This window comes from Canis lupus, chromosome 2 (assembly GCF_003254725.2).
Source record: "Canis lupus dingo isolate Sandy chromosome 2, ASM325472v2, whole genome shotgun sequence".
Classification (NCBI taxonomy): domain Eukaryota; kingdom Metazoa; phylum Chordata; class Mammalia; order Carnivora; family Canidae; genus Canis; species Canis lupus.
Genome location: NC_064244.1, coordinates 40,478,565 through 40,505,765, shown reverse-complemented (window position 1 = coordinate 40,505,765; position 27,201 = coordinate 40,478,565). Strand labels below are relative to the sequence as shown.

The 27,201-nt window shown below is 41.3% G+C and overlaps 1 long non-coding RNA gene across 2 annotated transcripts; it reads left to right on the top strand.

Moving 5' to 3' along the window:
- The first annotated feature begins 312 nt into the window (after positions 1–312).
- LOC112660231 (uncharacterized) lies at positions 313–27,201 on the top strand. Of its 2 annotated transcripts, none has more exons than XR_007406409.1 (3): positions 313–635; positions 834–1,257; positions 23,805–27,201. It is a non-coding gene; the product is annotated as an uncharacterized LOC112660231 (long non-coding RNA). The 2 variants fall into 2 exon arrangements; XR_003136782.3 differs by lacking the exons at positions 313–635; positions 834–1,257 and adding exons at positions 4,617–5,016; positions 18,097–18,196.

Sequence of the window (27,201 nt, the reverse complement as noted above, 5' to 3'; positions counted from 1 at the left end):
TATGTAAAGTTTTATGAATGGTTATTTTATAATTTATGTATTTAATATAGGAATCAATGAGCTCTGGTGTTTTAGTTTATATAAAAATAAAACAAGCTGCATTTTTTAAAACTTTATCTTGCATTGTTCACAGATTCTTGGTTTTGCTTGGTTTAACAGTACTACTTTTGGAAAACAAGGTAAAGCAAGTCAGAGCTATCGGTATAATGTCAGTGATCAGATTCTACATCAAGGATAGTAAATAGGATTTTCCTCATCTATTTACTCTAAATTTTTTATTGTACCTGCCAGGGGGCACTGTGGTGAAGAGTCCAAGGCAGAATTTACATTTTTGAGGAGAGAACTGTGATCATTTAGCCTGCCTGCTCTGAGTATAATTTGGGAAAGAATCTTGCCAGGTATTTGCCATCCTTAATCCAGATACTATTTCTTTTCCTTTATTCACCTACATTTTTTGCCCTACCATATAGAGCCACTAGACGGAGCTAGTTAACAAAGATTATTTTGTGAGCATCCATTATGTACCAATCCTTATGGCCTGGCATACATGGGTCTACCCTCAAAGTGCTTCCGGATTAATGTGGGAAACAATCCACGTATGCATGAAACAAAGAACCGAGATGGCACACTATGAGGTAAAGTTTTGTGTAGTTCAGAACTACTATAAATAATATTGCTGTTTGGGGGTGGGCTTGAAAAACCCATGCTGAGACAGTCTCTTCTTTTAGTTGCACCCATTTATCTTTAATGTCAGCAAACTTTAGTTGCCTTAAGTGCTTTAGCAACAAGTATTGCTCATCAGTTGATTACAACCTTCTGTTACTCATTTATAGGAGCCATCTGTGTGCCATGTCAGACCCTTAAACAGAGAAGAATAAAACATAACCCCAGTCCTCAAGACATCACAATCTACGTTATCTGATGAAGACTTACAACTGACTGAGCCTCCTTGAAAAAGGTGCCAAGTATATCAACATGCCAAGCAATAGCCAGTTACTATTATGGATTCTATCTAATATTTTTAATGAAAAGCTCTGTTTTGATGAACTCTAGTTCTGATACATAAATATGCCACCATGTCAACAACTTAACTGGCTTATCCTAGCTCAAGAAGGTACGCTTGTGTCTCCTGGAGACAGAGAAGGGGATGGGAGACACTTCCTACCACAATGGCAGGGAGATGAGTAAACATCCACTGGGCCCACGTGAAGGGACTCCTCCTACCTCTCAGGATACAGTTCTTCGTCTTCCCTCCAGGTGAGCAAGTCCAACTACAGAAGTGCAGATATGGGGCACCTGGGTGGCTCAGTCGGTTAAGAGTCTGCCTTCAGCTCAGGTCATGGTCCCAGGGTCCCGTGAATAGAGCCCATTGTCCGGCTCCCTGCTCAGCGAGGAGTCTGCTTCTCCCACTCTCTTCCCCCCTCATGCTTGCCTGCTTCTCACTCTCTCTGAAATAAATAAATCAAAATCATTTTTTTAAAGATTTTATTTATTTACGAGCGACACAGAGAGAGAGAGAGAGGCAGAGACACAGGCAGAGGGAGAAGCAGGCGCCATGCAGGGAGCCCGACATGGGACTCGATCCCGGGTCTCCAGGGTCATGCCCTGGGCTGAAGGTGGTGCTAAACCGCTGAGCCACCTGGGCTGCCCAATAAATCAAAATCTTAAAAAAAAAAAAAAAAAAAAGTGCAGATATGCAGTCAAATGCATACCTACCACATGGCTAAAGATTTGTGTCAAGTGGCTGATGAATCATGCTTATTTTATTTAAGCAACTCAGTAGTTGCATATGGAACATGAGGTTGAATTGTTGTTTTCTTTTCACTGAAAATGCTCCAGATAAAAATCCGTTTGAACAAATACATTTCTTTTGCATGCAGACACACTTATACGTATAAAGTCGTTGGTTTTGATCAAAAGCATCTATATCAAATTATCACTGAAAAAAAAAATGATCACTGGTAACCTGTGCCTGTAATTACTATAAAACTTTGAGAACGAAGGCCACTACATCTATGTCATCTATGTGAAGTTCCATATGACACTTCTTTTTTAGAATTTCAGAAGATGGGGGCACGTGGGTGGCTCAGTGGTTGAGCATCTGCCTTTGGCTCAGGGCATGATCCCGGGGTCCTGGGATTGAGTCCCACATTAGGCTCCCCGCAGGGAGCCTGCTTCTCCCTCTGCCTGTATCTGACTCTCTCCATGTACCTCATGATTAAATAAATAAAATCTTTTTAAAAAAATTTTTTTTTTGGAGGAGGAAGAAACACAGAACTACTTAAAACCATCTCAGGAACAGGATTTTTATTCCATTATGAGATAATGTACTCTGTAAATTATTTTGTCCTAACTAGAAATGCACAAACAAATCTAAAATTTAATTATGGCATCTGATCAATTCTGTCTACTTTCTCCTTACTTCATTGATTTTATTGTCTTGCTTTTAATTTAATTTTGCCTTTAATTTATACCACCATCTACTTTCATACAGCACAGGATATAAACTGAAAATTGTCAGAATGCACATTAAGGATTTTTAGTGCTACTACAGGAAAGTGCGTAGAAAAAGACCCTAAATAAAAATAAGACAAAACTATGAGTGTGTATCTTGACAATTTCACTTCTGAAGGGGTTTCTCACATGCCAGGTGGAAAGTTATTGACCCAGGGCAAAGGCAACAGTCAATGAGAGCCCTAATGTTTCACAGCCCTGGACAGTTAAAGACCAACTTACAGAGAGTTTGTAAGGTGTGACTTGTCGGTTTTTTTTTTGTTTTTTTGTTTTGTTTTGTTTTGTTTTTTCTGCTTGATAGTAAAAGAAAAACCCAAAGATTGGGACTTTGTCCTGCATACAAATGAACCCATCTGATTTCTAACCTACAAACTTCAGTCCATCCTACCTTGTCCCAACCTTTCTTGAATCAGCTTAGTTGTTGTTCTCCTGTTTTAATTAATGAGGTATGGAACACTTTGACATATGTTCATTTATTTGTGTGACATTTTTAGCAATTTGATAAGAGTACTTTTTCAAAAGGCCTTTTAAGGGACATTGAGACAAGACAGGGTCCTTGCTCTCAATGAACTTACAGTAAAGTAAGACAGATCAGTCCTGGGAACAATGAAATAGAAATCAATCCAGGCAGGCGACTGAGCAGCTCAGTGATTAAGTGGCTGACTTTGGCTCAGGTCATGATCTCAGGGTCCTGGGATGGAGCTGCGCAATGGGCTCCCCTCTCAGCAGGCAGTTTGCTTTTCCCTTTCTCTCTGTCCCTCCCCCGTTTATTCTCTCTCAAATAAATAAAATCATTAAAAAAAAAAAAGAAATCAATCCAGGATGACTAAAAGCCATGAGGATGCCACAAACCATAAATATCTTGAGTTAATGTCTCATTCCAGACCTGCTCCTTCTCCGGTTCCCCTCAGTGAGAGATGCTAGATGAAATTATCCTGGATTCATAGCCTTCATTCTCTCCTGCTCTTCCCTTCCCCTCCCCATCCAATCCTTCACAAGTTCCAGGGACTTCAGGAATCCCACCTGTCGGTCTTCTATTTTTCGTCACGTCTACTAAAAGCTTCTCACCTGAATTCTTGCAGCAGCTTCCTGGTAAAATGAATTGCTTCCAGTTGTGCCCTCTTTGAGTATGCTCTACAGGGGCACCTGGCTGGATTAGTCAGGGAAGCTTTCACTCTTGATCTCGGGGTCATGGGTTCAAACCCCATGTTGGGCGTAGAGCTAAAAAAATTCTAATAGAAAGATAATGAAAATACCTTACTTGTTTCCCTCTTGATTTAATGTGCAGATCAGACCAGGTTGTTCTGATTGTTAAAATCCCTTCCTGGTTTCCCATGCCTACCTGGGGTTAACTCTCAAATGCTTATTGAGCTTAACATGCTTATTGAGCTTAAACATGGGAGTGGGAACTGAGGTAAGACACTGCCGCCAATACAAGGCTGCTATTTTATCTAACTGAACTCTAGAAAACAAGGCTCACGTTTTCTCCTTAACATGGCCACTTATGTCCAGGATAAATCTTATGTTTAAAGATTCAGCTTAGGCATCATCTTCAAGAGTTGAGCAAAATACCCATTTTGTTCTCCCAAAGCATGTATGTGTACCTAGCTTGTCATTTACCACGTGTATTAAAATCACTTGCTCTGTTCAACCCCACCATACCCCCAATGAAATCAGAGTTATTTGAAGGCACAGAAGAGGCCTTTTTCAGCTTGTCACATAGTTTTGACTACTAGCCCAGTCTCACTATATTATTCTAATTCTGTGGGAATTATGTATGGGACTGTGGACGGAGAAATCCCTTCTTGTTTAGATGATGAAAGAAGACTCCCTGAAGTTGGAAATAGGTAAATTGGGCCATTTTGGGGAAAGTTATTTTGTTGTTGTTTCTGGGTTTTTGTTTTCTTATTTCCTTGTTTTTTTTCCTTTTTTTTTTTCTTTTCCCTCTTTTCCTTTTGGAAGGAGAGTTTTATTCCGTAAACCAAAAGCTCTTCAGAAAACAAATGCAAAAAAATACCTTCCTTGCTTGCCTCAGCTTATCCTCCTGGCTGAAGCTCTCTATCCTCCTGCATTTTACTGTCTGACCACAGGAGGGGAGCATTGTCCAAAAGTCCAGGAAAAAGTGTTAACTCCAGGAAAATCCGAAGCTGATGTTAGGCGGTATTTTGTGTCCCTTGGTTTCGTGTTGCTCTTCTGCACACCCATGTGGAAGCAATAATCTAAAGAGAAGCACAGCCTCTTCCACTCTCCTACTATGGTTTCTCACTGTCCTGAGTTTTGCAGCCTTCCCTTTACTTCTGGGAGGCTGAGTTGTCCTTACCCAGGCAGCAAATTCATTTGCAAACACAAAGGCTCAGAGAAACTTAGCGACCAATTACACAGCCTCCAAATATTCCAAACTCGCTCAGACGCCAGACAGAGGGGGTCAAGGCAGTTCATCAGATTCACTCCCTAATTCTCCACCTCTGAAGCAAGCTCTCCCCAGGGAACAGACAAGAGAAGGTATGTTATTGTGTCTAGAGTTTCTCTATGTGAGTGCACTTGAAATTTTTTTTAATAACAATATTATGTTTTAAATATCTTAGCCAAAACATATTATGTTTCTTAAAGGAATTTTTGGAGGGAAAAAAGAGGGATTTTGTTCTTAAAAAACATTTACCTCCCAAGAAGCATGAAAAACGGCAACAATTTCTTGTTGTTTGCACAAAACATTGGCTAATTGAGCTTTTATTCCACTAGTGGGCCATTCTTAACCATAAAGAGCATTTTGTAAGTCACTGTGTAATCGACCAAGAATCCCTGTTGCTTAGCACTAGGGTCTCCATAGTTGTGTAGGGGCTGCTAAGGGAAAGTGCGGCCTAAAGTTAGCCGGGTGCTCTGATTTTCTTTTATTTTTTTATTTTTTAAGATTTTATTTATTTATTCATGAGAGACAGAGAGAGACAGAGATACAGGCAGAGAAGCAGGCTCCATGCAGGGAGCCCGACGCGGGACTCGATCCAGGACTCCAGGATCACGCCCTGGGCCAAAGGCAGGCACTAAACCGCTGAGCCACCCAGGGATCCCCCTGATTTTCTTTTAATTACCGATGACAGTAAAGCAGAGTCACAATCATGTTGGTCTTTTCTCTTTATGACCTATTTATCTTTTTTTCTTGCTGCAAAAGGCATTATGTGTCTGGAAGCCCGACAGACTGGGACCCAGTCTGGTCTCTGCTGCCGGGTATGTGGTATTCAGTAAGTAACGGAACCATCCCAAGCCTCCCTTTTTTATAAAATGGATAATCAAATCATTTGCCCTGTTGGGCTGTTGTCAGAATTACATGAGACCTGTAGCAAGATTAACACAAAAAGTTTTAATGCACGACTGCTATGTAAGGGCTCAGTGATTGGCAAGCTCCATAAATCACATTTTTATTATTTGTTACATTTGAAGTTCATTTGTGAGTGTGGAAGGAAAAAGTACAGGGGATAATACAAGTGCATAAAATATGAAAGAACGGTAGTAGTATGACATGCCAGCCTTCACAGTCCTCTGACTCCCGCCACGCTGACAAAAAAGGAAAACATATGCAGCCAGAATATTGCAATGTTCAGTCAATAAGTAGTGATTTATGTATAGGATCAAGCAGAAGTCTTCCTGCCTGGACAAGAGTTAATAGGCTGTGGAAGGGAGAGCAAGCAAGGAGCTGGGCAAATCCCTGGGAACATACCAAGAATCAGGCCCTGTGGGGAAGCCTGTGCGATGCTCTTGCAGTACCTCCTTGGCACCACAGGGAGGCACTGAAAGGACCCTCAGGGGCCTGATGCATCTCTAGCTCTGCTATCCCTGACCATTTTTCTTTGTGTACATCACAAAAAGAGTTTTTTTAAGATCTAGAAGACATCTTAAACATTTATTCATCTATTTATTCTTTTATTTTTCAACATTTATTGAATAGCTACCATGTAGCAGCCATGCCTGTGTGTAAATGAGAATACTTGCATGACTTGACTATTGGCAGAAGTAATGCACAGCAGAGCCAAGACACGGCCCAGATCATCTGATTCCAAGTTTAGTGAACTTTCCCCCTCAAATATATATATAATTAGTTCATGTAATTAAGGCATTGTATTATACATTATTTAATCCTATATAATATGTACTTAAATTAATACAGTTATCAATATAACTAACATGTAATTAATTATCAATTAAATGAATAGTAATATACAACGGCTGAGCCCCTGCTATGTGTCAGGAATTTTTATGCACTTTTTCATATGTTATATGACCTCTAGAGTGATCTTATGAATCCCAACACTGTTCCCCATTAGCTCTGTGACCTTAACCAAGTTAATGAATGTCTCTAAAGCTCAATTTTCTCATTCATAAAATGGAAATAATGCAACTTACCTGGCAAGGTTATGATTAGGATTAAAGTGAAATAAAATAAAGCATTATTAAGCTACATAAAACACCCCATACACAGAGTGCCTGCCAGGCTCAGTAGCTAGAGCATGCGACTCTTGATCTCAGGGTTGTAAGTTTGAGCCCCACACTGCATGTAGAGATTATGTGAAAAAAAATTAAATCTTAAAAAAAAAAAGAGAGAGAGGGCAGCCCTGGTGGCTCAGTGGTTTAGTGCCGCCTTCAGTCCAGGGCCTGATCCTGGAGACCTGAGATCGAGTCCCACGTCGGTCTCCCTGCATGGAGCCTGCTTCTCCTTCTTCCTGTGTCTCTGCCTGTCTCCCCTCTCTCTCTCTGTCTCTCATGAATAAATAAATAAAATATTTTAAAAAAAAGAGAGAGAGAGAGAGACATGGGTGGCTCAGCGGTTGAGCCTTGAGCTCAGGGCGTGATCCCGGAGTCCTGGGATCAAGTCCCACAACAGGTTCCCTGCATGGAGCCTGCTTCTCCCTCTGCCTGTGTCTCTGCCCCTCTCTCTGTATGTCTCTCATGAGTAAATAAATAAAATCTTTAAAAAAAAAATTAGTCAGAGGAGCATCATAAGAATAGGAGGCCCCACAGGCATTCAAGCAATTGGGGTTTATATGCCCTCCAGAACTAAGAAGAGGATGGAGGTCTGGGACTTCAAAAGCAAGGAAGACAATTCACAGAAAGATGGAAAAGAGTAAAGGTTCAGTAAACAAATGTTTGCTAGGCCATATAAAAACAGTGGGACATAGAAATAAATGTTAACAAATGTACTTTGCCAAGTCCTCCCCAGTCTACCACTCCTAGTTCATATTGTACTGAACTTATCTGTGATAATCGGTCCCTTTTGGAAAGAGGAAACTCTATCTAAACTCTTGTAGGCAGTTAGAAGGAAAGTCAAAGTTTTTTCCTGAGTCTTCTGTTTCTTAAAAATAATTAGTCCCAGGGGGATCCCTGGGTGGCTCAGTGGTTTAGCGCCTGCCTTTGGCACAGGGCGTAATCCTGGAATCCCGGGATCGAGTCTCACATCAAGTCCCACATCGAGTCCCACATCGAGTCCCACATTGAGCTCCCTGCATGGAGCCTGCTTCTCTCTCTGCCTCTCTCTCTCTCTCTCTGTGTCTCTCATGAATAAATAAATAAAATATTAAAAAAATAATTAGTCCCAAATAATCCACATGCTGAAGAGACACATTTGAGGTGGGAAATTTTGCTCCCCTCTAACAGTGAGTCTGCAAATGTCTGTTAAATGAGTGACATATATAGACAAGGGGAGAATACAGAATAGAAAGTTAAATTATTGTTTTTACTCTCTTTTTTTGCCTACAATTAATATACTGTTAAAAAAACAAAACAAAACCACAGACCCAAGATGGAGTCACTTATGCTAGTCCAGATCACCAAACAGGGGCTTACTACCTACCTAACTACAGTTTCAACCTCTCCCCAGAAGCATAGTCTTAATGCATCAGTCAGGAATTTCCTGGTCAGCAGCACCAATGGGGCAATCTGCCATGTGGGCCTTCTCCATCCCCACCTCCACCCAACAAAGAAAGATGAGGTAATCTGCATGATAAGACTCCCTGCTCTTCCCCCTAAGGGAAAGTGACCTTGCCTGAAACAACCCTTCCTTTCTTTTTGCCAACAACTTCCTTGCCCCACCCTCTTTCCTATAAAAAAAAACAAAAACAAAAAAAAACTTCCTTTTAAAAAAAAAAAAAGATTTTATTTATTTATTCATGAAAGACAGAGAGAGAGAGAGAGAGAGAGAGAGAGGCAGAGACATAGGCAGAGGGAGAAGCAGGTTCCATGCAGGGAGCCCGATGTGGGACTTGATCACCAGTCTCCAGGATCATGCCCTGGGCTGAAGGCAGGTGCTCAACCACTGAGCCACCCAGGCATCCCAAACCTTCCTTTTTTAAAAAAAATAAAGATTTTATTTATTCATGAGACACACACAGAGAGGCAGAGACATAGGCAGAGGGAGAAGCAGGCTCCGTGCAGGGAGCCTGACGTGGGACTCAATCCCGGGTCTCCAGGATCACACCCTGGGCTGAAGGCAGGTGCTCAACCACTGAGCCACCCAGGCATCCCCCAAACCTTCCATTTTGTACAACTTTTCAGTACTGCCTGCTACTGGCATGGTGAGATGGTGCCCCATTCATGATTTGCCTTATAAAGCGAATTAGATCTTCAAATTTTCTCACTCGAATTGTTCTTCTTTAGCAATACTAAGATTAAGAGGAAACAGAGCTAACATATTAATTAAAGGTGATAGGATATGGCCCTTCACTATATAAAAGCTTGTATATTCACATTGTTACCTGCAAAGAATCTCTTTGGCTTTCTGCTTCTTTTGAAATATAAAACAAGGTTCTCTTCCCCATTCCCATGATCTCCTTTAACAGAGAGGCCCCCGGCAGCTCTAGAGATAGAAGGATGGGACTAGGGGAGCGAAGGCAATGCTGGCTGGCCCTGTGTGTGGGTAAAACCCACAGCTGCCTGCCCTATTTTTTTTTTTAAGATTGTATTTATTTATTCATAAGAGACACAGAGACAGAGGCAGAGACAGAGGCAGAGGGAGAAGCAGGCTCCATGCAGGGAGTCTGACGTGGGACTCGATCCCGGGACTCCAGGATCAGGCCCTGGACTGCAGGCCGCGCTAAACCGCTGAGCCACCAGGGCTGCCCAGCTGCCTGCCCTATTACTCCTTCAAACCTCAAACACCTTTTCTGCTGCTTATTTTTCACATGACCTCAAATATTCTCCTGGAGTTAAAAATAAATATTTATTCAGGAAAGTCTCTGGGCATAATGGAAGTGAGTTATCCAGAAAGGCCATATGTTAAAGTATTAGAATCCATTAACAAAAAAACTTTCATTGGATTATCTAGCTGCCCTGTTTTATAACCCTGAGGGAACAAAAACCATCATGAATAATAAAGGAATGTCTCACGAGGGAATAAGGTTTTACAGAGAGATGCAGATGAGAAGAGGTATATGGGGAACTAGGATTAGCCAAGACAACTGCACATGACATAAATGCCACGTGAACAATGGTATGCTGGTAAGCAGGTTCTCGGAAGAGAGGTGAAGCCCTCTTTTATACTCATTACAGATTTCTCAAAGATCAACATTTCTACCATGGCTGATTTCAAGCTACCAATGATAAAATTCCTGAATATTTAACAGTTGGCCTTCAGAGTTGGTACAAGCCAACTCAAGCACATCATTACCAGTAATTTTGCAGGTAACCTCTTGCCAATTTGTTTCCATATGACTGATAAGTGATGTGATTTTTCTTTTTTTTTTCAAGATTTTATTTATTTATTCATGAGAGACACACAGAGAGAGAGGCAGAGACAGGCAGAGGGAGAAGCAGGCCCCATGCAGGGAGCCCGATGTGGGACTTAATCCTGGGGCTCCAGGATCACACCCTGGGCCTAAGGCGGCGCTAAACCGCTGAGCCACCTGGGCTGCCCTGATATGATTTTTCAAAGTAGGTATGTGTTTATCCCTATAAAGTACAATGTGCTCTGTACTCTACCCAAGTAGCAGTGCTTGATGAGGAATTAACAGAGTTACGATAGTTACCACAAAACAGTACATGTAAAAACTGGTGACCTTTAAATCAAGTCTGTAGTTTGTACTATACCAATGGTAATTTCCTGGTTTCGCCATGGTATTGTAGTTTTAGAAGTTGTTACCATAGGGGTGACTAGGTGGCTCAGTCGGTTGGGTGGCTGGCTCCTGGTTTTGGCTCAGGTCATGATCTCTGGGTCCTGGGATCGAGCCCTGCATTGCGCTCCATGCTCAGTGGAGCTTAAGGATTCTCTGCTTAAGGATTCTCTCTCACCCTCTCCCATATCCCCTCTCACTGCTCATGTACTCTCACTCTCTCTCTCTCAAATAAATAAATAAATCTTAAAAAAAAAAAAAAAAAAGACTGTTTACCATAGGAAGAAGCTGCATGGGACTCTGAACAATTTTCAAACTTAAAATTTATAATTTTTCTAAAGATGTTTATTTATTCATAGAGACAGAGAGAGAGAGAGAGAGGCAGAGACACAGGCAGAGGGAGAAGCAGGCTCCACACAGGGAGCCCGACGTGGGACTTGATCCAGGGTCTCCAGGATCACACCCCGGGCTTCAGGTAGCGCTAAACCGCTGTGCCATCGGAGCTGCCCAAATTTATAATTTTTTTAAGTTGGGGGAAAAAAACCCTCAAACAATATAGGAAAATAGAAAAATGACAGTAAAATTTAACCCCAAATTGTACCGCATAGAAATTATCATCATTATCAGTAGGTAGACATCATCCTAGACATCTTTCTGTGTAGATATATAGGTGTATGGGTAAAGGTTGAGTTTATTTTTAGGGAAATCGAGTTCTATCATAGATCCTATTTTTAGATACCTGTAAACAATTATATTTGAATTTAACAAAAAAACCTGATGTTAAACAGTAAGAATTAGTGAACTTGACTTAACATGATGAGCACTTAGTAATGTATCAAATTGTTGAATCACTGTATTGTACACTTAAAACTAATGTAACACTGTATATTAAATATACTGAAATGTTATTTATTTATTTTTTAAAGATTTTACCTATTCATTTGAGAGTGAGAGAGAGCACAAGCAGGGGGAGGGGCAGAGGGAGAGGGAGAAACAGACTCCCCACTGAGCAGGGAGCCCAATATGGGGCTTGATTCCAAGACTCTGGGATCATGACCTGAACCAAAGGCAGACACTTAACTAAGCCACCCAGGTGCCCCAAGTATACTGAAATTTTAAAAACAAATAAATTTTTACAAATCAGTAAACTTGAAATAAGTTTGCTGTTGACACACACACACACACACACACACACACACACACACAGAATGTAGTATCATATTTCTTAAATGACCAGAGCCTGCGGGACCATTTCTTAGGCCTTAAAATTAAGGCCCCTAAAATTACAAGTTAAGTTCTATTTCCTGTTCTCAAAGATAATACCACTAAGAAAGGAAGCATCAGGAGAGCCAGCCCACTAAGGTTTCAGAAAAGAATGCAAAAAAACACTGAGCATTAATTCATCCTTCAAAACATCTTAGAATCTTGACTGACAACTTTTTTTTTTCTGTATTTAACTCTTTGCTTTCTTTCATAGCTAAAGGTTTTTGTCTGTTTGTTTACTTATTTGTGAGAGAGAGCACAAGGGAGGAGAGCAGAGAGAGGGAGAAGCAGACACCCCACTGAGCAGGGAGCCTCAGCTCTATCCCAGGACCCTGAGATCATGACCTGAACTAAAGGTAGACACTTAAACTGAGCCACCCAGGCACCCCTCATAGTTAAAGCTTTTAACTGTACTGTCCACTATATAGCTCCTAAGGCTACCAGTGCTGTAATACAATATTAATGAAAAATAACGAAAAATATTTAGTATTCGTGGTTTGTCACAGAATTCACTTTGCTTCATATTTCAATGAAATAATAAAATCAGGGATGCCCGAGTGGCTCAGTGGTTAAACTCCTGCCTTTGGCCCAGGGTGTGATCCTGGAGTCCTGGGATCGAGTCCCACGTCAGGCTCCCTGCATCGAGCCTGCTTCTCCCTCTGCCTGTGTCTCTGCTTCTCCCTGTGTGTCTCTCATAAATAAAATAAAATCTTAAAATAAATAAATAAATAAATAAAATAAAACAATAAATAAAATCATCTTACAGATGGAGCAAACTTTATCATTTTAAAAGCTCTGTACACTTTTTTTCTTTAAAGTAGACTCCATGCCCAGCATGGAGCCCAACACAGGGCTTGAACTCATGACCCTGAGATCGAGACCTGAACTGAGATTAAGAATTGAATGTTTAACCAACTGAGCCACCCAGGTGCCCCAGTTCTGCATACTTTTTACCTCCTCAGAATGTCATAGCTACACCATACAGGAGTCCGGCCTGATATTTCACCACCATTTTACAAGTAGTAAGAGTGAAGCTCACAGAAGGTGAGCAACTTGCCTATAATCATAGGAGTAAGTGGAAGGGCCATAGAGTTTTACAGATTTTTGGACTTTCGCCCTTTCTATCACATGTTAATAGAGGCTTAGTATGGGGTACCTGGGTGGCACAGTTGGTTTAAGCTGCTGACCCTTGGTTTTGGCCCAGGTTGTGATCCCAGGGTCATAAGATTGAGTCTTGGGTTGGGCTCTGCACTCAGTGAGGAGTCTGCTTAGAAGTCTTTCTCTCTCTCCCTCTGCCCCCTACTAAAATAAATAAATTTTTACAATAAAAGAGAGACTTAATATGACTTTAGGACCTTTTAAGACCCCAAAATGGGTTTAATACAGCTTGTAATATATCAAGAAATTAAACAACAACAAAAAAGAAATTAAACATAAACCGAATTGAAATTTTTTAACTTCCCCAAAAGAAAAATATTTCAAATTTACTAAAAGGCAGTAGAGGGCAGCCCCGGTGGCCCAGCAGTTTAGTGCCACCTTCAGCCCAGGGCGTGATCCTGGAGACCCAGGATCGAGTCCCATGTCAGGCTCCCTACATGGAGCCTGTTTCTCTCTCTGCCTGTGTCTCTGCCTCTCTCTCTGTGTCTCTCATGAATAAATAAATAAAATCTTAAAAAAAATAAAAGGCAGTAGGATAAAAAATCATATTAGTATATAAAAATCATATTAGTATATAAGAAATCATATAAGATTCTGTCTTATAGAGTAGGATCCAAGGAAATGGAACAGGGGACAAATAGGTTTTTTAAATTTTGCATAAGGAAAATAATAATAATGGATAATATTTTAGAGATATCATGGCACTGTGCTAAGTATTTATTTGTACTTTCTAGTACTTACTGATCCACTGACGTAGATATGATTATTATCCCAGTTTTGCTAACAAATAAACTAAGGTTTGAAGAGATCAAACAAGTAGGCAGTAACAAAAGAGAAGCAAAATAAAGGATCTGGGATTTGAGCCCATGTTTGTCTGATGCAAAATCCTGCATTTTTAACCAGAATGGGGCTATATTATACTCTGTGGAGAAGAGAGGGAGACTAAACAAACAATCAAAACCCAAGACTAATTAGAGTACAAGTGAAAAAGAAGGAAAGTTGACCTCTGGGATTGTCTTATATTCTCTGCCTCTTTGTCCTATTCCTTCCCCTCTCCAGTGACCCAAAGCCACTGGATTCTATTTTTTCTCATCCCTATCTAAAGTTGCCATCTAAAAAGTGTCTGGATCTCGTTTAAGAGAAAGGATGAGTGACTCTTGACAGCTTTGAAAGTTGTTGCTTCTGGAGCTTTAGGTCAAACATTTAGTTCATTCTTTGGAGGCTTAAATTGCTTAGATTCGGGACCTAGAGATTTGGGATAGAAAAGAACAATTCTAAAAAATATAGTATCTAGTCAGTTTATTTTTTATGAATCCCAGGACAATTAAATGGAGGAGCAACAGTCTTGTAAACAACGGTGCTAGGACAACTGGGTATGTATATATAAAAGAATTAATGGGGGGGTACCTGGATGACTCAGTCAGTTAAATGTCTAACTCTTGCTTTTGGCTCAGGTCATGATCTCAGGGTTGTGAGATTGAGCGCCGTGTTGGGCTCTGTGCTGGGCATGGAGTTTGCTTCAGATTCTCTCTCTCCATCCCCCTCTACCTGCCCTTTCTCTCACTCTCTCTCTCTCTCCATCTCCCCTGGCCCCCCAAAAAAGAATGAATGTGGACTCTTACTTCACACCATAAGTAAAAATTAATTCAGAATGTATCATTGACCTAAAATTAATTCAGAATATATCATTGACCTAATTCAGAATGTATCATTGTCAGAACTAAAACTATGAAACTCTAAGCAGAAAGGTTTAAATCTTCATACTTTTGGATTAGGCACTGAAATATGGCACCGATATGGGTATGGCACCAAAAGCATAAGCAACAACAGCAAAAAATAGTTAAACTGGAGATGATCAAAATTTTAAAAATTTGTGCCTCAAAAGATACTCACAAGAAAGTGAAAAGACAACCCATAGAATAAAAGGAATTTTGGAAACTCATATACCTGATAAGGGACATGTATCTAAAATATATAAAGAAATCGTCCAACTCAGTAATAAAAAGCAATAACTCAATTAAAAAGTTAACAAAAGATCTAAATAGTTCACTAACAAAGATATATACATGGCCAATAAGAACACAAAAATATGCTCATCATCATTAGACATCCGGGAAATATAAATCACAATGAGATGCCACTTTTTACCTAGTATGATAATTTTGACCAAAAAGAAAGATAACAAGAACTATTGGCAAGAATGTGAAGAAATTGGAGCTTTTTTATACTCCTGGTGGAAATGTAAATTGGTATAGCCATTTTGGAAAACAGTGTGCAGTTCCTCAAATGGTTAAACATACAGTTACCATATTACCTAATGATTGGCATATACCCAAGAGAATAGATAACTTGTTCACACAAATATATGCATATGAATATTCATAGTAGGATTATTAATAATAGCCAAAAAGTAGATCTACCCAAATATCTAGCAACCGATGAATAGATAAATAAAATGTGGTATAACTATACATGGGAGTACTATTTGGCAATAATGAAGTAGTAAATACATGCTAAAATGTGGATGGACCTTGTGAACATTAAGCTAAGTGAAAGAAGCCCATCATAAAGGGCTAAATATTTTATAATTCCATTTATATAAGAAGTCCAGAATAGGCAAATCTATAGAGATGATAAATAGATTAGTGGTCGGTCACCTAGGACTGGGTGGGATGGAAGGTTGGAAGATGAATGGCTAAGAGACAATGAGTTCTTTCTTTTTTTTTTTTTTTAAGATTTTATTTTTTATTTTTTTTTTTTTAAGATTTTATTTATTTGTTCATGGGAGACACACACACACAGAGAGATTCAGAGACACAGGCAGAGGGACAAGAAGGCTCCATGCAGGGAGCCTGACATGGGACTCGATCCAGGGTCTCCAGGATCACACCCTGGGCTGCAGGCGGCGCTAAACTGCTGCGCCACCGGGGCTGCCCTGAGTTCTTTCTTTTTTCTTATACTTTATTTACTTATTTGAGAGAGAGAGAGAAAAAACAAGTAGAGGAGGGGCAAAGAGAAAGGGAGAGAGAGAGAGAGAGCATCCCAAGCACCTGAGATCACAACCTGAGCTGAAATCAAGAGTCAGACTTTTTTTTTAAGATTTTATTTATTTATTCATGAGAGACAGAAAGAGAGCCAGAGACACAGGCAGAGGGAGAAGCAGGCTCCATGTAGGATGCAGGGAGCCTGACATGGGACTCGATTGGGGTCTCCAGGATCACGACCTGGACTGAAGGCAGCACTAAACCCCTGAGCCACCCGAGCTACCCAAGAGTCAGACTCTTAACTAACTGAGACACCCAAGCACCCTGAGGCAAAGAGTTTCTTTTGGGGTAATAAAAATACTCTAAAATTGTTATGGTGATGGATGCAGTACTCTGTGAATAAACTAAGAACCATTGAGGTGTACATTTCAAAAGTGTGAATTATATCTCAATAAGGCTACGTAAATATGGCAATGCAGCTGGTAGAAATATAAATTAAGACCATGATAAGATGTCATTATGTACCTATTAGGTCAGTTAAAGTGAAAAATAGTGATAATACCAAATACCATAAGGGTATGAAGAAATGGGATCTTCATCTGATGCTAATAAGTATGTAAAGTGCATAGCCACTCTGGAAAAGAGTTTGGCACTTTCTTAAAAATGTACATGCACTTACCATACAACCAACAGCCACCTTCCTGGGCATTTACCCCAGAGAAAGGAAAACTTATATCCACATGAATTTTGTACCTTATTGTTCACAGCAGCTTTATCTATAATTTCCCAAAACTGAAAGTCCTTTCAAAAGGACAATTTGTGTACACAAACTGTGGTACAACTATACTATAGCATATTGCTCAACCATGAACAGGGGATCTCAAGGGCATTGAGCTGACTGAAAATGGCCAATCTCAAAAGGCACCTACTGTGTGAGTCTATTTCTTTTTAAAGATTTTATTTATTCATGAGAGACACAGAGAGGCAGAGACATAGGCAGAGGGAGAAGCAGACTTCCTATGGGGAGCCCAAGGTGGGACTTAATCCCAGGACCCCGGTTTCACAACCTGAGCCAAAGGCAGATGCTCAACCACTGAGCCACCCAGGTGTTCCTATATGAATCTATTTACATAGCATTCTCAAAATGTCAAAATTACAGAGATGGGGAACAGATTAATAGTTGCCAGGGATTAGGAATGGTGGATCGAGAGGGATGGATGTGAAAATGAAAGAATAGCATGAGGAAAACCTTTGTGGTGATGGGATAGTTCTGTATCTTGAGTTGGGGAGTCATTACACCAACCCAAATAGGTAACAAATTACATAGAGCTGTACTTTGTGCTTATGTCATTTTTGTGATTTTGATATTATGCTATAGTTAGACAAGATAAAAATCACTGGAGAGGGGATCCCTGGGTGGTTCAGCGGTTTAGCACCTGCCTTGGGCCCAGGGCATGATCCTGGAGTCCCAGGATCAAGTCCCACATAGGGCTCCCTGCATGGAGCCTGCTTCTCCCTCTGCCTGTGTCTCTGCCTCTCCCTCTCCCTCTTCCTCTCTCTCTCTCTGTGTCCCTCATGAATAAATTTTTTACAAAAATCATTGGAGAAAACTGGATAAGGCATACACAGGAACCTATCTATACTATCTTTGCAACTTACTGTGGATCTCTAATTATTACAGAATAAGAAGTTAAATATAGGATTCCCTGGGTGGCTCAATGGTTGAGCTTCTGCCTTTGGCTCAGGGCATGATCCCGGAGTCCTGGGATCAAGTCCCACATCGGGCTCCCTGCATGGAGCCTGCTTCTCCGTTTGCCTATGTCTCTGCCTCTCTCTCTGTGTCTCTCATAAATAAATGAATAAAATCTTAAAAAAAAAGAAGTTAAATATATACATGTATGTATGCCTGTGTGTGCATATATCTCGCAATATACATAAATGCATTGCCATAGATACATATATTTATATATGATGATGGTGGACACTCAAAACTCATAACCGATTTATTTAGGGTGTATGTATAAATGTATAAAAATATAAGAAAATTCATTAAAATTAAACATATTGCTCCTCACTCCTCTCAGATAACACTCAAGATAAGAACCAAGAGAAATGAGTTATCCTCTGAAGAAGTTTTAGGATCTTACATGCCTGGTCTGCACTGAAGATGTGTGCAAATAAATGGTAAACATGACTATGCTTCCTAAATTTTGCCAGCTTCTAAATACTCATCATAGTCTACGGCCATACCACCCTGAACGCGCCCGATCTCGTCTAAATATTCATCATAATTGTGGATTTTAGTTTCAAAAGATATCTAAATCATAGCTCCAGTCTCCTAGTCTAAAGGAAATGCTATGTTGCCGGAGCCATGACCTCATTTCCTTCCATAGCAGTTTCTCCCTTACAGCTCTTGTCCATGTAAAATCCCCTCCTCATACACACTATTGAGTAGCTGGTTCCCAGCCTTGGAGTAAATTCAAAACTTGTGGTTCAGAACATGCCAGCAACTGCCAGAAGGGTCCTAATCTTTCAGTTCTTGGACCATTGTGAGAAAGGGTTTGTAGCCAAGATAATCAGAGACTGACTGCACTTCTCAACACAAATCAGACAGCCAGGATGAAGGGCGTCCCCTCGGGCCTGGCTCAGGTTTTCCTCCAAACAGACTGCTTTCACTAGGTCTCAGCTGCGTGAACCTCATCCCTCATTGGTCATTTCTCTCCCCGGCAGGAGTGGGACAAAACTGTGCAAACATGGTGGTCAGAGACAAACCAGTACTCTGTCTCTCAGGCCCTGGGGCCCACCAGTCCAGGATGGACTCAAGAGGGAAGCCCTCACTGGACTGGAACCCACCTACCCACACTTTGAACCCACCACCCAGACTTCCTGTTTCACTTCACACTGTCTAGGTATTTTCTCATTTCCCGGAAGGACTCAGACAATGCACAGCACAATCCAGTTACTAATGTTAGCATTACTACTGACATCACCTTTTCACAAAACCTCACTATGTTCCACGAATTTATATACAGCATTAAATTTAATCATGACAACAACCATAAAATTTAGGTTCAATCATTGTCCCCATTTTCCAAACAAACTAAAACATCAGCAACAACAACAGAGATCTATATGTTTCTGAAGCCCTTGTTTTTAATGTTGCCACCATATGATCTCCCCACTGTACTGAAGAGCTTGCATTTCCCTGGTCCATGTTGTGACCACAAGACACCTGGGCTTGAACCCAGCTAAGTGACTCTCTTGCTAAATAGCGCTTGCATGGCACATAGCCATCTGAGCTTCATTTGCTGATTTGTGAAAATGGAGAATGAAAATAAGGCCTGTTTCACTAAACTGTTGTGCGAATTAAATAAGATAATGAAGCATTCAAAATATTCAGCATGATACCTGACAAACAATGGACCCCAATGAATGTCTGTTAAATGAATTAAGAAATAAGCCTGTAGAAATTACCGCATGAATAGGGGACAGAAGAGACTCAGAAAATGCCAAGGACTAACAGGAGATCAGGAGTATTTGGCTGTGTGGTGCAGCTGGAGACATTTGGAAAAGAAAGCCCCATGGCTGTCTCCCAATTCGGCTGGCTGTTCTGTCTGTAGGAGTTCAGTGCTAATGAGGCCACACCTTGTGAGCAGTTCATTTGATTTGATTCCATAGGCCCCAATAACATCTTTAAGGCAGCCATTCAAAACATTGTTTTTGAGAGGGACTAATCCAAAAATACTCAGATCTGAAAAGCTCTCTCTCTACTGTAGGAAAGGGATAATTTCCTACAGAAAGCAAAAATCATAGGAGAACTCTGAGCTCCTATGGCCAGTGCTGGGCCCAGTGTTTCCTTAGCAGGTCTGGGACTTTGAGATTTCACCTACTAATAAAGATTTTTTTTTTTTTAATTTTTAAGGAATCTCTACACTCTCCATAAGGCTCAATCTCACAGCCCCAAGATCAAGTCATATGGTCCACTAACTGAGCCAGCCAAGCACCCTGAGATTTTAACTACTAATACAATAGGGGTGAAAATAGGGAGAAACTTCACAAAAGCATTTTATAAAGTAAAGGATATTTTAAGCCAAAGAATAGAAAGAACTTATCTCCATTTTTTAAGTCATACAAAATTTGATTAACATGCATCACATTGATCTTATTTTTCTTATTTTACCTCTGTTACGGAACTAACCCCAATATATGGTCTGGTGTTTGGGAATGTCTGCAGTATATTATTTTGTTTCATAAAAACCCAGAAACAAAGTTATTATTTTCAGTTTATAGATGAAGAAACCAAGGTATACATAAAAAATTTCCCAAGACCTAATATATTAGACTGAGTGGGTGGGCTCAGACCCAAAACATTCAGAAATAAGAAGTTCTCATGACATAGTGCCAGCAACCTATGAGGTGCTAAATAATTTGTAAAAACCTGGGTGCCTGGGGGACTCAGTGGTTGAGCTTCTGCTTTTGGCTTGGGTTGAGGTCCCAGGGTCCTGGGATGGGGTCCTGCATCCCCACAGGAAGTCTGCTTCTCTCTCTGTCTATATCTCTACCTCTCTGTGTATCTCTCATAAATAAATTTTTTTAAAAAAATTTTAAAATGTGTAAAAGCTTAGTCATAGCAAATTTTAATCTCCAGTGATATAACTATAGATACATTTTAAAAATTGAAATTTTCATCAGTTATATTTGGGGTTTTCCACTCCCCCAAAACCCAAATTACATATCTAGATACACCTGAAAGTATGGCTACTGATTTGTTATAAGGATAATATTTTATTTTATTTTATTTTATTTTATTTATTTTATTTTATTTTAAGATTTTATTTATTCATGATAGAGAGAGAGAGGCAGAGACACAGGCAGAGGGAGAAGCAGGCTCCATGCAGGAAGCCTGATGTGGGACTCGATCCCGGGTCCCCAGGATCACACCTCAAGCCAAAGGTGGCGCTAAACCGCTGAGCCACTGGGGCTGCCCAAGGATAATATTTTAATGTATATATATGGTACATGTGTATATCTATTCTCTCAAATTCTCTTGAATATATAAATATATATATATATATTCTCTAAAATTAAGAGACCATAGTTTACCATTCTTTCTCTGGTTTCCTTCATTGTTCCTCCTTTTTTTTTTTAAATTTTTTTTTTAAATTTATTTATGATAGTCACACACAGAGAGAGAGAGAGAGGCAGAGACACAGGCAGAGGGAGAAGCAGGCTGCATGCACCGGGAGCCGACACGGGACTCGATCCCGGGTCTCCAGGATCGCGCCCTGGACCAAAGGCAGGCGCCAAACTGCTGTGCCACCCAGGGATCCCCATCGCTTCTCCTTCTTTTCTCATGTCTAACACATACTCCACGACACTCTTAGTTCTACCCAATGCCCTGAACTTCCACACTCTGTATACTACAGTAGAAAGAGCTGGAGGAGGTGAAGTTTTTGTATGTTTTTAGAAGCAAGTTGATAATGAAAATATCTTGGAAACTCAGCTAATTGAAAGTCATACTTTACTGTAAGGTCCCAATATCATGATGAGAGTACTTCCTCCTGCTGGCTCTACCCACTCAGACTTCTTAGCTCCTGAGACTTCAGAATTATTGCCCTTTGGAGCCACCACTTTATTTTTTTTTTTTAAGATTTTATTTATTTATTTATTTATTTATTTATTTATTTATTTATTTATTTATTTAAGACAAAGAGAGAGAGAGAGAAGCAGAGACACAGGCAGAGGGAGAAACAGGCTCTATGCAGGGAGCCTGATGCAGGACTCGATCCTGGGACTCCAGGATCACACCCTGGGCTAAATGCAGCACTAAACCAATGAGCCACTCAGGGATCCCCTGGAGCCACCACTTTAGAGCAATGCCTGATGTTACCATAATTGCTGCAAAGAATTTTTTTTTTTTTTTTTTTGAGAGACAGAGCACCAGTGGGTGAGAGAAGGAGCAGAGACAGGGAGAGAGAATCCCAAGCAGGCTCTGAGCTCACTGTGGAGCACAATGTGGGGGTCGAGTTCACAAACTCAAGACCATGACCCCAGCCAAAATCAAGAGTTGGACGCTTAACCAACTGAGCCACCCAGAAGCCCTGTAGAGATTATTTTTTGATGGATTAGATGCCCTGCATGCAAACCCTTGTTCTCACAGCACACATCTGGGTGAACCAGCTTACAATCAACCCCACTCTTGGGAATAACCAGGGGTAGAATTTGCAAATGCAAGTCCCACAGAGTTCTGTTCTTCAGGGTGTCAGTATGATATGGGAAACAAAGGCAAAGGAAAGAATTAAATTCCCTTACTATTTACAGCCCACTGACAAGTCCTTGAAATAGGCAGTGACTTTCCCCTGGGCGTTCAGCTGCCTCAATGTTAACACGTTGTTAAGGGCAAAAGGCAATCTTAGCCTGACCACCTAGGATCCTGTAAGTCTACTTTAACATATAAATCCCTGGGCAGCCCCAGTGGCTCAGTGGTTTGGTACCACCTTCAGCCCAGGGTGTGATCCTGGAGACCCGGGATCGAGTCCCACGTCGAGCTCCCTGCATGGAGCCTGCTTCTCCCTCTGCATGTGTCTCTGCCTCTCTCTATGTGTCTCTCATGAATAAATAAATAAATCTTTAAAAAAATAATAACATATAAATTCCTTTGGAAACTTTCTTTATCTCTACCCTGCCCACCCCAAGATCCATGTTAGCAATCATCCTCCAAACAAATGGCCCAGTGATAAACATCTGAGGGGGCTCCTGACTGAGGGGGCTCCTGATTGTTGCAATTTCCAGGATCAGGCCCTGGGCCAAAGGCGGCACTAAACCGCTGAGCCACCGGGCTGCCCTAAAGCCACCTTTTTGCACTGAAGACATCTCAAGAAGTCTTTCTTGGCTGTCAGCTCCAAACCCCAACATCTTTCCTACAACAAGTATGTGTACCCTTCTGCTTCCTGACACCAAACAACAGTTACAGCAGTAGAAGCAGCAGCAAACACTTTATATTCCAATTCATTAGATGTCTCTCTTTTTTTTTTTTAAGATTTTATTTATTTATTCATGAGAGACACACACACACAGAGAGAGAGAGAGAGAGAGAGGCAGAGACACAGGCCGAGGCGAGGCAGGCTCCATGCAGGGAACCCGACGCAGGACTCGATCCCAGGACTCCAGGATCACACTGTGGGCCAAAGGCAGGCGCTAACTGCTGAGCCACCCAGGGATCCCCTGGTGTTTCTTTTTTTAAAGATTTTATTTTATTTATTTATTCATGAAAGACCCACAGAGAGAGGCAGAGACACAGGGAGAGGGAGAAGCAGGCTCCCTGCAGGGAGACCAATGTGGGACTCGAGGACCATGCCCCAGGCCAAAGGCAGGCACTAAACCGTGGAGCCACCCAGGGAGCCCCCCAACTTAATAGGTTAATGCTGGATTATGTTTTCATATAGGCATGTTCTGAACCTTTATCTTACTGTTGACTAGGAATATGCCAGATATGCTGAATATATTCAGTGAAAGAACCCTTTTTTTTCTTTTCTTTTTTTTTTTTTACAGGGCTCAGGGAGGGAACTAAATAAAAAATATTCTATACTCTTCTGGGAGAACGTGGCTTGGGCAATCATGCTCAAGGATCGATGTGCTAAACCATTATAGTTTATGAGACCTTTTCAATGAGTAAAATTCTTACTAACTTTGTACCTAGAGTAAAAAGATAAATTGCAGATGTCTTTATTCTCCCAAGCTTATGATTTCAGGACTTGGGCCTGAAATATTGTATAATTTTTCTCCTTTCCAGGACCCAAAGCCACCTCCCTCCATAAATCTATCCTCAGCTTGTTGTGCCCAAGATTGTGAATCCGAGAAACCACCAAGGAGCCGACACCGATGCAAGCACACGAGGGTTTATTAGCAAGCTCGAACTTGGGTCCAAGTGTACCCAACACAGAGGAGCAAGGACTCGGACCCCAAGGGGGGCTTCAGCTGGGTTTTATGGGCTGGTCTAGGGGACCTCCAGAAGTGGGGGAGGAATTTCTCAAGCTCTGTTTACATTCTGATATGGGGCTTTCAAGGGCGTTGAGCTCTGTTCTCATTCTAATATGGGGCAGGTTTTTTTTCCTGTAACTGAAGTGAAGTAAAGTTCAGCTCTTATTCACAGGGGCCTGGGATGGCTGTACTTGTGCTAACGCTGAACTTAAGGTGGAATGGCCTTAATTTTCTCAGCCTCCACAAGCTCTAATTATAAAAGTAAGAGGTTTTGGGGTTTGGTTTTTTTTTTGTTTTTTTTTTAGGACTTTATTATTCACAGGAGACAGAGTGAGAGAGGCATCGACACAGGTAGAGGAAGAAGTAAGAAGCAGGCTCCATGCAGGGAGCCTGATGTGGGACTTGATCCCAGGACTCCGGGATCATGACCTGAGCCACCCAGGCGTCCCAAAAGTGAGAGTTTAATAAAAGCTCAAAATGTGCCAATAAGCAAGCTACATACGATATTTCATTTAATCCTCTAGTCAATCAAATAAATATAATTATTGTCCCCATTCACAAAGGATCTAAATCTTACTAGGTTAACGCATTTTTCAAGATCACTTGGATAATTATTGGAAGCAAGGTACACTGTCTACAGAGCCAGTGTCTTTCGGCAGCTGCTGCTTCTCTGCTGTTTCAGTCTGAGCACCTCCACGGATGTACCTCCTGATACCTTATCAAACCTGACCTTGTAAAAAACCTGCACATTACTCTCCATTTCTGCAGCCCCCAGTGCCTGAAAATTGTGTTGGATGTTTCATTCACTTTTTTTTTTTGAAGAGACAGAAAATTGTCAGAAGGATCAAGACATCCACAAAGAGGCAAAGGGGACTGACTGGACGTCCCACTCCAGACAAAAACTGTGTTCATCTCATTCCTTTGTGAACTGCTCCACACTTGAGGGATCTTCAGGGAACACAAAAGACTTGTGAAAAGAGAAGTCCAGCTGACTGATAAAAAAGCCTTCTCTGTGTCCCTTCCCTTGCACTTGGACCCTAGTGAATACCATTTGTTTAAATAATGATCAGAACATAATAGATATGATGAGGTTGCCAAGAGCCTGTCCATTCAACTCTGCTTGACTAAGGGGGAAAAAAGAAAGAAAAAGAAAGAATGAAAAAAACCCACTCTGACGTGGCCATGACATGCTTCATTGGGCTCACATTTCTCCAAAATGAAGTTTAAACTGGAATCCCAAGAGCTATCAGTTCTAAGGAATAAAGAAGCTGGCAGACAGACAGGACCTCCTCCCCCTCTCCAAACAAAACAAAACAACCCGAGTGGGTTAGAGAGGACTGGTGACTACTTAGGAGCAATTACCGGAGCAGTAGACCTTTGTGACATTCCCTTCCCATTATTCCCTGCAGCTGGGAGTCTGGTAGTAATGGGTGATGGGTTCTGCACTGGAAGAAGGTACCTTAACCTTCCAAGGGTAAGGAATAGGACCTTTGCTGTCCTTGAACTGAAGTTTAAAGCCTAGCTCTTGTTTGCTAAATTATGTGCTCTTGATCAAGTTAATACTGTTTCTTTGAGACCTGGTTTCTGTAGTTGATAAAGTGGAAGAGAAATGCAGCCACTAAGTTCTATGAAAATTAAATGATCGGACCGCCTGGGTGCCTCAGTGGTTGAGCACCTGCCTTTGGCTCAGGGCGTGATCCTGGAGTCCTGGGATCGAGTCCCACATTGCATGGAGCCTGCTTCTCCCTCTGCCTGTGTCTCTGTCTCTCTCTCTCTCTCATGAATAAATAAATTAAATCTTTTAAAAAAAATTTTAAAAAGAAAATTAAATGACCTGCTACACCTAAGGACTGTGGAATGGACAAATTTTGTTTGTTAAAGGAAGCAGAATAGCTACCATCAAAACCATGGATGGAGACAGCCCCGGTGGCGCAGCGGTTTAGCACCGCCTGCAGCCTGGGGTGTGATCCTGGAGACCCGGGATCCAGTCCCATATCGGGCTCCTGGCATGGAACCTGCTTCTCCCTCTGCCTGTGTCTTTGCCTCTCTCTGTGTGTGTCTCTTACGAATAAATAAATAAAATATTTTCTAAAAAAAACAAAAACATGGATGGTAGGGCAGCCCGGCTGGCTCAGCGGTTTCACGCTGCCTTCAGTCCAGGGCGTGATCCTGGAGACCCGAGATCAAGTCCCACATCAGTCTCGCTGCATGGAGCCTGCTTCTCCCTCTTCCTGTGTCTCTGTCTGTCTCTCTCTCTGTGTGTGTCTCATGAGTAAATAAATAAATCTTAAAAAAAAAAAAAAGAAAAAAGCCATGGATGGTGCATGATTTTCTTCCAATCCCACTCTAACCCAAGAGTCCCAAACTCTCCTCCTTGGTTTTACCATAGGCCACCTACAAATTTTTAAAAGGAGCAGATAGTGCTTAGATAGTAAATGTAGATGCTGGTTGAGTTATTATATCTTGAGCTATTCGTGACAATTACAATCATTTCCAGGGAAGAGAAGGGGGGTGATTGTTGCAACTCATTATATACCAAAATTTATAAGTGTCCTGGCACACCCTGAAGTCTGACCTTTTAACTTATGGAGGCATAAATGGAGCTCCCTGGCTTCCAGGAGAGGGAACTCAGAACTGCCCATTAAAGAATGGCCACGGACTACTATTCCTGCAGGTGGACTTTGTTGAGGTCCACATTTCCCTGGGCAGGAATGCCAGTAGCCCAACTAGCAAAACCTGTGTCTCATAGTGTTACCAGTTGTACTTCCCTCACCCAATTCTGTGTAACCACAGGTAGGTACCAGATGGTGGTAATAAACTTACCCTGCACACCTAAGAAACGAAACATTACTATCTGCGTAGCAAGTATGCAATAAATAGAAGCCACTTTATCAATACTAGATGTGGCCAGTGGGGTGAGAAGCTTCTTTCCAAGATGGGAACAACTTATAACAATGTGCAGAGTATCATCAAGGGGAGTACAAGATATTATCTTACATTCCCAAAAATGTCATGTAACCTTTATCCGTTTTGCTCAGACTTTCATTTTCTTTAAATTCAATCTCCTTGATCTGGTTCCTAATTAACTTGTTATTCTCTGGGCAGCCTGGGTGGCTCAGGGGTTTAGCGCCGCCTTTGACCCAGGGTGTGATCCTGGAGTCCCAGGATCGAGTCCCACGTCAGGTTCCCTACATGGAGCCTGCTTCTCC